This window comes from Malus sylvestris, chromosome 12 (assembly GCF_916048215.2).
Source record: "Malus sylvestris chromosome 12, drMalSylv7.2, whole genome shotgun sequence".
Lineage (NCBI taxonomy): Eukaryota > Viridiplantae > Streptophyta > Magnoliopsida > Rosales > Rosaceae > Malus > Malus sylvestris.
In genome coordinates, this window is record NC_062271.1 from 31,570,392 (window position 1) to 31,581,031 (window position 10,640).

Below are 10,640 nucleotides of genomic sequence, written 5' to 3' on the forward strand. Positions count from 1 at the left end.
GAGCCGATCTTACAGACTGTAGGAAGAGAAAGACATGATGTAGAAGGAGGAAAACTTTCATTGAATAGATTGTTGAATTTACATTGAGCATAGTTAAGAAGACTCGACTAAAATTCTTACCACTGGTCCTTTTATTTCACACATACTACATTTAAATATAACTGTCACTTTGTATGAGAGTAATAGACTAACAATACTGATGATGATGTGATCATGGGCATCCTGCATTTCTCCCAGGGCCACCATAGTAGAAGTGAGTGACCCATTCATTGTTGTAGGAGCTCTTGATGTCGTAACACTTGGTGTATTCAGCCGAAGTTGACACATCCCCAACCGAGTTGAGGTTGTTTTCCGAGTCCACTATCTCAAGGTTTCTGAAATAGCAGGCCTTCCCAAACCCGTCTTCGGCAAAGTGACCCGAACCCATTTGAGTGGCCGTGTGCTTGCCGTTGGCCCTCGTGTTCACCACCTCTCCGCCCCATTCCACCATGGTTGCCTTGTCCGCCAAGTGTGTGAACAGCTCTGCTGGCCAGTACCCAACTAGGGTATTGTCTCCCAATCCCAACCACCAATTCTCTAGCTTTGGATCCTATAATAAATACATGCCTTTATTAACAAATATGTTCCTCCATCTTAATTAATTTGTATGTTAATATTGCATGATGTCGATTACCTTCCATAGGAGAATGGAGACGTCGTATTGGTTGCCGGCATAGGATGAGACTGGGGAAATGGAAGCTCCAATGGCTATCTTGCTGTTTGTTTGGATAAATCCAGAACACAGAAAATTGTAGCACCAAGTCGCATTACATAAATCAACCTGTACTTTAAAAATAGATAAAATACAAGATTAGACGATATTAATTCTTCAAAGTATATAAAGTGATTAAAAAAAGGAAAAATTAGGTTTCCATCCCTCTTTTTGCTATTCCATTGATTAAAACTTTATTCTTTTTCAATTTTTGATTAAGGTCCTTAGGTTTTAATAAACGCTATTAATTATTTCAATAATAAAATATTTTTTATTTCTAAATACATTCATTTAGTGTTAGAAACGTTACATTTAATATATTTATATTTATGGCTAAATTTTTTATCATATATTTTTATTTTTAGTTCGTACCCATTTTTAATTTGCAACCCTTTTTTTAATTTGTACCAATTTTATTTTCAGCTTTAATTTGTACCCATATATTAAATTCTTTTTTTTGCCCATATATTGTAAACTTTTATTTGTATTTGTACAAATATTTTTAAAATTTATTTGTACCCATTTTTAATTTTGCTAAATGTACCCATGCTAATTATATGTATTTATTTTATGTTTTAAAATATATCAGTAGTTTTTTTTTTAAATATGTTAATAATTATGTGGGTACATTAATTTTTTGCTATAATTTTGTGAAGAACAATATTATTCTATTATTGATTTTTAAGTATTTACTATATTTTTAAAATATTATTTGAATTTGGTTAAATTTCATAATTTGAGGGACATTAAATGCATAAATACATGAGTTTAATATTTTAAATGATGCTAAAGACCTCGATCAAAATATTTAAACAAACAAGATTTTAATCTAACAATTAGGTTAATAAGGGACCGAAACCAAAATGACCCTTTTTTAAATCATAGTTTTTGCCAGTGTTGCATGTGAATAACCCAAATGAGAAATCATATGCTGGCATTACTTAAATAAGTAAATTGTGATACATGGAGCCGTTGTGTTGAATTTTTATACTGTTGATTTTGTTCTCTTCTGTCACCACAGGAAATACATTGTGCGGTAGCAATGGTCTTTAGTTACCAATATATGTTACAATTGGGGGCAATGGCAACTAATAAAGGAGGCGAATCCGTAGCACAATTAAAAAAAAAAACACAAGATTTGACACAAGTTTTAAACCATTAAATGAGTCTATTTTTAATAGTTGAGATGCAATCTATTTAGTCCAATTAATTTTCTCTATTCAAATAATTTTTATTGAAAATAAAATTCTAAAATCCTTTTAATTGAGATTTTCTACTCTCACCTATCTCATTAATTGTTTTTCATTAATTTGCTCACTTGTCCTTTGACTCTTTTTTTCTTCATTCATCCTCCCCTACTATCTTTTTACCAAGTTTTTCGTTTTTTTCTAATTTCTTCCCCATCTTGATCATGATGTTCATATCTTGCCGCACACCCCAAATAGATACCACTTATTGTTTTCAAATTAGGGTTTAGATTAGCACTCAATTTGGTGGGTTTAGAATAATATAGTCCTCATAACAATATGTGTCTGAAATAAATGCGCTTTCTAGCCCAGTAACATTTTGAAACACTAACTTGTTTATGCGTGTCTATCACATATGGATTTCATGGCTATTGGGAGGTGACAATCATAGTATTAGATCCAGATAGGTAATTCATATATTTTTGTAAGAAGCACATTTTGAAAGTTGAAAAATGCAATTGCTCGATTTTTAGATGGCGGTTTGGTTTAACTGTGATTGTTTTCTGCTAATAGTAGATTACTTAGTTCCATACTCGATCTGTGGACCAAATTGTGAAAATATATAATGAAGAGTCTTTAGCTCATAATGTAAAAAAGTATATCTCCGATGCCTAACAAAGTAAAAAATGTGATGTCAATGATTTGTCCCCATATATATATATATATATATATGTGTGTGTGTGTGTGTGTAATTGAGTGAGTAGTTTCTAGTTTTCTTTTCTTAAAATGAGCCTGCTTTTCATTACTAGTTTGGTTCGACGACATATATAGCATGGACAAATGCCATTTTATGAGCCTTGCTGCAATACTAATTTGCTTTTAGACGTTCTACATGTTTAATTATGCTGATTACCTTTATAACCTACATAACGGTCATGAAGTGCATTTCTAATCTTTTATTTCTATCATTTTGCAATGTATGTCTGCTCACTTGGCTTGAATCCCTTGTGACCGTCCATCACCAAACCCTAGCCTACAAGATGCTAGAACTAAATTATGTCTTCAAGCAAAATGTCACTTCGTACATGCCATTGGTTTAGAGAGCAAACATCATAATTCCAAGGTTTTATTCCCCTTTGACTCGAACATTTTCTCACAGCATTTTCAGATTTTGCAATTTGTTTGTCATATCCTACAGCGGGACTACTTTTAGCGACAAATTAATAAATTCGAGGGAGGATATAATTAGACGGAGAGATCAACTGCGACTAAGTATAGTTCTCACCCTAAACTCCACCAAGGGGCCTATAGCGACGACATAGCGAGAAATAGTCGTCGGAAAAATTCTTCTGCTGCGAACTCATAACCTCTCCGATCAAGGGGAGAAAAAAGAATAAAACCATGCTCGCCAACATTTGCCATGGTCAATTGTGCGATTCCACTGGCTGAAGAAGATGAGGTAATGAAAAACGAGTGGCATAAAATTTGTTGAGAGATCACGTATGAACTTACAAAATGTAGCTTACAAAATAAGGGCAAGCCGAAGCGCATCGCTCTCGTTGTATACAAGATCCTTGATTGTATCCAATTAACACTTACTTTGAACTTGAAACAACCCAGCAAACGAAAATTGGGTAAATTGGCCTCTATGGTTGTGATATCTCAGTACATCCGCGGTTCTGTGATCGAAAGGTGCCATGAAAACTACTGCAGGCATCCCAAACATATGGATTTTCTATACCTCTCTACTATTAGGAAAACAAAACATCGGCCTTGGAAAGAAACGATTTTTCAGCCACTTGCCGCGTCCTCACCATCTTCACTATCATCGCTGCAATTCCAAGACGTAACAAGCATTTCAAACCAGTGACCAAAACCAGAGCAGGGAAACGATCATGGTAAACTAACATGTCTTTTGTTATATATCAAGCACTGGTAAAATCCATCACCGTATATTATTTTCTTTTGTATCTATATATACCTATTTTCGGGAAGCTTTGACATTCTTCTGGCATCCAAGCCTGTGATGAATTTTTGTGCAGCTTGAATATTTTCAGGACCTGGAAAATGTGAAACCGAAACGCTCTTACAGCTGAAATCTTCTTGCAGAAACACTGTAACAATAGCAGTAAAACAGTGGAGAAGAAAAAAAGTACCCTTTGACAATTGGAAAGCATGCAGAGCACATCTTTCCGCTGCAAGTCTCACGGGAGTACTTCCATCTTTCAAGCATTCAGCAAGAGCCGGTCCAATAATATTGATATCAGCCAAAATAACTGAAGCATTTTCCTGTAATACAGATTGCCGTGCATAAAGTCCTTAATTATATGTACGGTTCCTTAATGCAATTCCAAAAGCACAAAGCACATACCTTGGAACCTCGTTTTATAGCAGATAATGCCTTTCTTCTAACTTCACTAGAATCATCGCGCAAAGCTGACACTAAGGACGATATTATTTCCAAATGGAGTGATTTATTAGAAGGATCACTTCGGAGCTTGTGAATCAGAAGTCTCCCAAATGCCTTGGTGATAAAGTTTGTTTATTTTGTGTTTTTGATTGAGTGTTTGAATCGGTTTCTTTTGGTAGGATAGTAGAGAAATTGAAAAAGATAACTTGGAGATTGGTTTCTGCTATGCAAATAATGCAGCAGACTTAATTGAATAAGTAGAGTGATTTTTTACACAAGAGTATGGTGCATTTCCATCACCCATACTTTCTACAAAAGGTGATTGACAAGAGGCTTTAACAACCATTAAGCCTTACTACTCCAGATTACATCTTAACCCTTCATTTTGGGGTTAAATGATTTAATCTGGAGTGTACACTTGTCACTCACACACTTACACAAACATTTAAAAACAAAACTAGCCGTTGGAGACTAGAACCCTTCATTTTCTTTCTTCTTCTTCGATGCAGATGACATCCTTTTTGCTCGGGAGTATCTTGCTGCCTTCGACTCCCCGACTCCAGGAGCTGGTTAGCTTCCAACACTCCCTTCTAAACTGCTTCTGGGAGTCAATCCGAGCAAACCCCTCAGGTAATTGAATCTCTCATTCGGTAGTGCTTTTGTGAATATGTCTGCGATCTGATCTTCTGTGCTGCAATAGATTAGCTTGATTGTGTTGTCTTGCAATGCTTCTCTGATGAAATGATATCTTCTCTTGATGTGTTTTGTTCTCTGATGAAATACTGGGTTTTTAGTCATGGCAATTGCAGAGGTGTTGTCACACGGAAGTGGTGTGGCTTCAACTTGCAATTCGCCAAAATCTTTAAGTATGAACCTTAGCCAAATGGCTTGAGATGTAGCTTCTGATGCACTCACATACTCTGCCTCGGCTGTGGACAGTGCAACACTTTGTTGCTTCACAGAGGCCCATGAAAAAACCCCTGATCCGAAAGTGAAAGCATAGCCCGATGTGCTTCTACTATCATCCTCACTGCCACCCCAGTCACTGTCACAGAATCCAATTAGAATAGATGACTTTCCCATCTCATATTTGATCCCATAATCAAGAGTTCCTTGTACATATCTTAGCACTCTCTTAGCCGTGCCCATATGTATCTTGCTAGGATTCTGCATAAACCTAGAAAGTAGGCTTGCTGAGAACATCAGATCCGGCCTTGTTGCAGTTAGATACAATAGACTGCCAACAATGCTTTTATAGAGACTAGCATCTGCAGGTTCACTTCCATCCTCCTTCTTGAGCTTCTCATTTGCAATTAAGGGTGTAGAAACTGGTTTGCAACCCTTCAAACCAAACTTTTCAAGCAAAGTTTCAGCATACTTCTTTTGATGAATAAAGATGCTACTTGCTTTTTGAATTACCCCAATGCCAAGAAAATGATGCAAGAGGCCTAGGTCAGTCATCTCGTACCTCTTCATCATTTCTTCCTTGAACTCTTCCATCATTGCAGCATCATTTCCAGTGTAGACAACATCATCCACATAGATTGAGACAATGAGTGTCTTGTTGTTGCTTTCTGTCTTGGTGTAGAGTGTAGCTTCACTAGGACTTTTCTGAAATCGTTTCTCAATGAAATATGAATCAATCTCACTGTACCAAGCTCTTGGAGCTTGTTTTAGGCCATAAAGAGCCTTCCTCAACTTGTACACTTTTTCTGGAAACTCTTGATTTGTGAACCCTTGAGGTTGTTCCACAAACACTTCCTCCTCTAGCACTCCATTTAGAAATGCAGATTTAACATCCAATTGATGCAGCTTCCAACCCTTCTTGGCTGCTAGTGCTATCAAGGTCCTTATGGTGTCTAACCTTGCTACTGGAGCAAAGGTTTCATTGAAGTCTACACCAGGTTTCTGTGAGTAACCTTTGGCCACTAACCTGGCCTTGTTCTTTTGCACAGAACCATCTAGATTTAGCTTCACTTTGTACACCCATTTTACACCAATCACAGGCTTCTCACTTGGTCGATTTACAAGTTCCCAAGTGTCATTCTTTTCTATCATTTCAAGCTCTTCCTTCATTGCTTTCTTCCAAGCTTTGTCTTTCTCAGCTTCTTCATACGTTTCTGGTTCTACTACACAGTAATTACATGTAGCATAAATCTCATCCAGATTTCTCAATCTTACTGGAGTTGAACTAGGAGTTGTTGTCTGTGATTGACTTGATTGTGGACTCATAGTAGCTTGCTGTGGGGTCCCTTGTATGTCACCATTATCTGTGACTTCTTCTTGAACTGAGGTCTCTATAGGCTCCCTTGTTTGCCTTTTGTTTAGGTCAATTTGTAGAGAGACACTGTCCTTTTCCTCTACCATTGTATCCCAGTTCCACATTGAGTCTTCATCAAAGATAACATCCCTTGATAGGATTATCTTTTGAGTCAATACATTATAAACTCTGTATCCTTTCTCACTGGTACCATAGCCTACAAAAACACCCTTGTTACTTGATTTCTCCAACTTGTGCCTTAGTTGATGAGGGATGAGATTGTAGCATACTGAGCCAAACACTCTCAGATGCTTCACAGAAGGCTTCCTTCCACTGAACACTTCAAATGGAGTCTTCTTCTCCAATGCCTTAGTAGGACACCTATTCAATAGATACACTGAGGTGTTCACAGCTTCACCCCAAAATTTATAAGGCATGTTCTTCTCATGCATCATAGACTTAGCCATTTCGACTATAGTCCTATTCTTCCTTTCTGCAATCCCATTCTGTTGTGGTGTATATGCCACAGTGAGTTGCTTCTCCAACCCTACATCTTCACAGAATACATTGAACTCATGTGAGGTGTACTCACCACCCCTATCACTTCTTAGTCTTTTGATTTGGTATCCACTTTGCAATTCCACCATTGCCTTAAACTTCTTGAATATTGTGAATACCTCAGACTTGAACCTCATGAAATACACCCAACACATCCGTGAATAATCATCAATGAAGGTTAGGAAATACCTGTTTCCACTGATTGTTGTTGTTCTCATTGGTCCACACACATCTGAGTGAATCAATTCGAGTGGCTTTGTTGCCCTCCAAGCCTTTCCAGCTTCAAATGAATCTCTGTGATGCTTGCCAAACACACACCCTTCACAGATTTCATTGCATTGATCCATTTTTGGTATACCTTGCACCATTTCATCCTTTTGCAGATTTTGTAAGCTTGTCATGTTTAAATGACCAAGTCTCTTGTGCTATAGTTTCATAGAACTTGTCACACTTGCTTTCTTTGCCACTTCTTCTAAGTACTTCAGTACAAGTGGAAAGCTTCTGTTTTTCACTTCCACTTTGGTCACCAAGTTTGATAGGGATCTGTCATCATAGATCTCAACCACAGTTCCCCCAAAGAGTAGGAAATAGCCATGCTCCATCATTTGACCCACACTAAGTAGATTCTCATCCAATCCAGGCACTAGCATCACCTCCCTTATACATCTTCTTCCTTTCTTGGTGTTGATAACCAGAGTTCCTCTTCCAGTGGCTTTGACAATGTTTCCATCACCCATTTTCACTTTTCCAGTGAAGTTTGTGTCGATGTCAATAAGTAAAGACTCATGTGCAGTCATGTGGTTGCTGCAGCCACTGTCAATGTACCATACTTCATTGTTTCTCTCCATTTTTGCATTGAAAGCACAGAACACATTTGCTTCTTCTTCCACTTGATTTGCACAGTTTACTTGTTGCACATTCTTTGATCTGCAGTCCTTCATAATGTGCCCAAACCTGTTGCATTTGTGGCATCTAGGCTTGTCCTTGAACCAACACTCTCCAAGGTGGAATTTATCACAGTGCTTACATTGCTGCTTGGTTCTTGGACCTACATTGGTGTTGCTGCCTTGGTTAGGTCTTGAGTTGTGATACCCTTTTCCTTCCCATTTCTTGCTTTTGCCCTTCCACTGTGGTTTCTGATTGCTTGCACTGGCTTGACTGCTAGATCCAACATTGAGTGTTTGAAAGGCTTTCTCAGGTGCAGAGTCAGCATGCCTCTCGAGCCTTTGATCAAAAGCTCTTAAGGATGCCATCACCTCTTGTACACTGAGTGTTTCAGTGTCTTTGGTTTCTTCTATAACACTCACTATTGAATCATAGGGTTTAGTCAAACTAATCAACAGTTTTTGGACAATTCTTTCATTAGGCAGTTCCTCACCATATGTTTTCATCTTGTTTACAACATCAAACAGCCTAGTGAAGTAGTCTTTTAACAGCTCATTTTCCCTCATTCTTGTATACTCAAAATCTCTTCTAAGGGACTGAAGTTTTACCTTTCTAACTTTGGTGTCTCCTCTGTATTCTTGCTGTAAAACTTCCCAAGCTCCCTTTGCAGTCTCTTCATTTGCTATCCTCGGAAAAATGGTGTCTGAGACAGCACCTTGAATGATTCCAAGTGCTCTAGCATCCTCCATCCGATTCTGCTTCAGTGTTTTGAGTTGTGTTTCTGTGAGATCCTCCTCTAGAGCATCGATCTCCATCTCAGGTAGTTCATACCCATGTTGAACCATATCCCATAGATCATAGGATTTGAAAATGGTTGTCATTCTTATTCTCCAAAAATCATAATTCTCCCCATCAAAGACTAGAGCTTTTAGCTCACTGCTACTGCTGGATCCTTTCATTTCCAGAATTGTTTGTTGATTATTGTTATAGAAGACACTACGTTGGTGCTCCCAAAGATCTTATCTTGCACAGATTACGCCCCGAAAGTTGTAAGATCAATAACAAAGCTCTGAGGCCATGATAAAGTTTGTTTATTTTGTGTTTTTGATTGAGTGTTTGAATCGGTTTCTTTTGGTAGGATAGTAGAGAAATTGAAAAAGATAACTTGGAGATTGGTTTCTGCTATGCAAATAATGCAGCAGACTTAATTGAATAAGTAGAGTGATTTTTTACACAAGAGTATGGTGCATTTCCATCACCCATACTTTCTACAAAAGGTGATTGACAAGAGGCTTTAACAACCATTAAGCCTTACTACTCCAGATTACATCTTAACCCTTCATTTTGGGGTTAAATGATTTAATCTGGAGTGTACACTTGTCACTCACACTTACACAAACATTTAAAAACAAAACTAGCCGTTGGAGACTAGAACCCTTCATTTTCTTTCTTCTTCTTCGATGCAGATGACATCCTTTTTGCTCGGGAGTATCTTGCTGCCTTCGACTCCCCGACTCCAGGAGCTGGTTAGCTTCCAACACTTGGTCGATGTTTCACGCAGGGGGAACTGTTTAGAAAAGAATGTCACTACTTTGTAAAGCATAAATTAATTATAAGAAAAAAAAATTTAAAATGCAACTATGAGGATTAAATACCTTCTCATCAGTCAAGGCGTCTTTAAGCCGGCCCAAGATAGACGGAAACTCTGGAGACAAACAAATAGTGGAAGGGTTGTGCCTGAGCATGGATGATATTGTGAGTACGGAGCCATGCCTGGCAGACAAGCTAAGAGATGATGGCAAATCAGAGAGTTCCTGAAGCAGCTCCGTCAGTTGATCATCTTCTAGGTACTGAAAGAGAATAGTTAGGTCAACAATAAAGAAAACCATTTTAAAAAACGAGCAGATCCAGGATCTTGAACTTCATGATTAAGTGAAAAATACTTCTAGAATCCGTAATTGCTAATCCAGAATTATCCATGACATACCTGGGATGTGATGCCCAAAATGCTTGCAGCAGATATCCGAACCTGGTCATCATCATGATGAATCAAGTCCTTAAGGTGCGAGTAGAGACGAGTTCTAACAGCACTGCTCACACTTTTTCCAGCATGCTTTACGACACCTTCGAGAGCAGACAAACATGCCTCCCGAACCCCACTATCCGGAGCCTGACAGTGACAAGAGAAAGATATGTTCAATCGAGTTTTGAAATTTAAGTGCATGAAAGATCCTAACTAACAATTAAATTTATGTGCACGAAGATCCTAACTTACAATTACCTGCAAACTGGAAAGGAGGTCTCCAACTAAAGGGTCAACCCGGGTACTGAGAGCACTAAGCTTTCCGAGTGCAAGGGCAGCACTTGAACGAACGATTCTGCACTTGAAAAGTATTTAATGAGCAGAATATATGGAGGAAACAAGCTGAACTACTAGTGCCCCAACAGTGGAATTATATGAAAATTTAAAACACAAGCGGTTGAATTGAAATCATTATAATTATAGCTATTTTCACACCAGGGACATTAGCTGAGATATCACTACTAATACAAGCACCATTGAAAGGACAAAATAACTACAAATCGAGG

At 38.0% G+C, this 10,640-nt stretch overlaps 1 protein-coding gene across 1 annotated transcript in view; it reads right to left on the reverse strand.

Annotated features, from left to right (window-relative positions):
- Positions 1 to 10,640, reverse strand: part of LOC126594029 (uncharacterized) — a 61,671-nt gene that overhangs the window by 31,372 nt on the left and 19,659 nt on the right. The gene's annotated exons all lie outside the window — the stretch shown is intronic.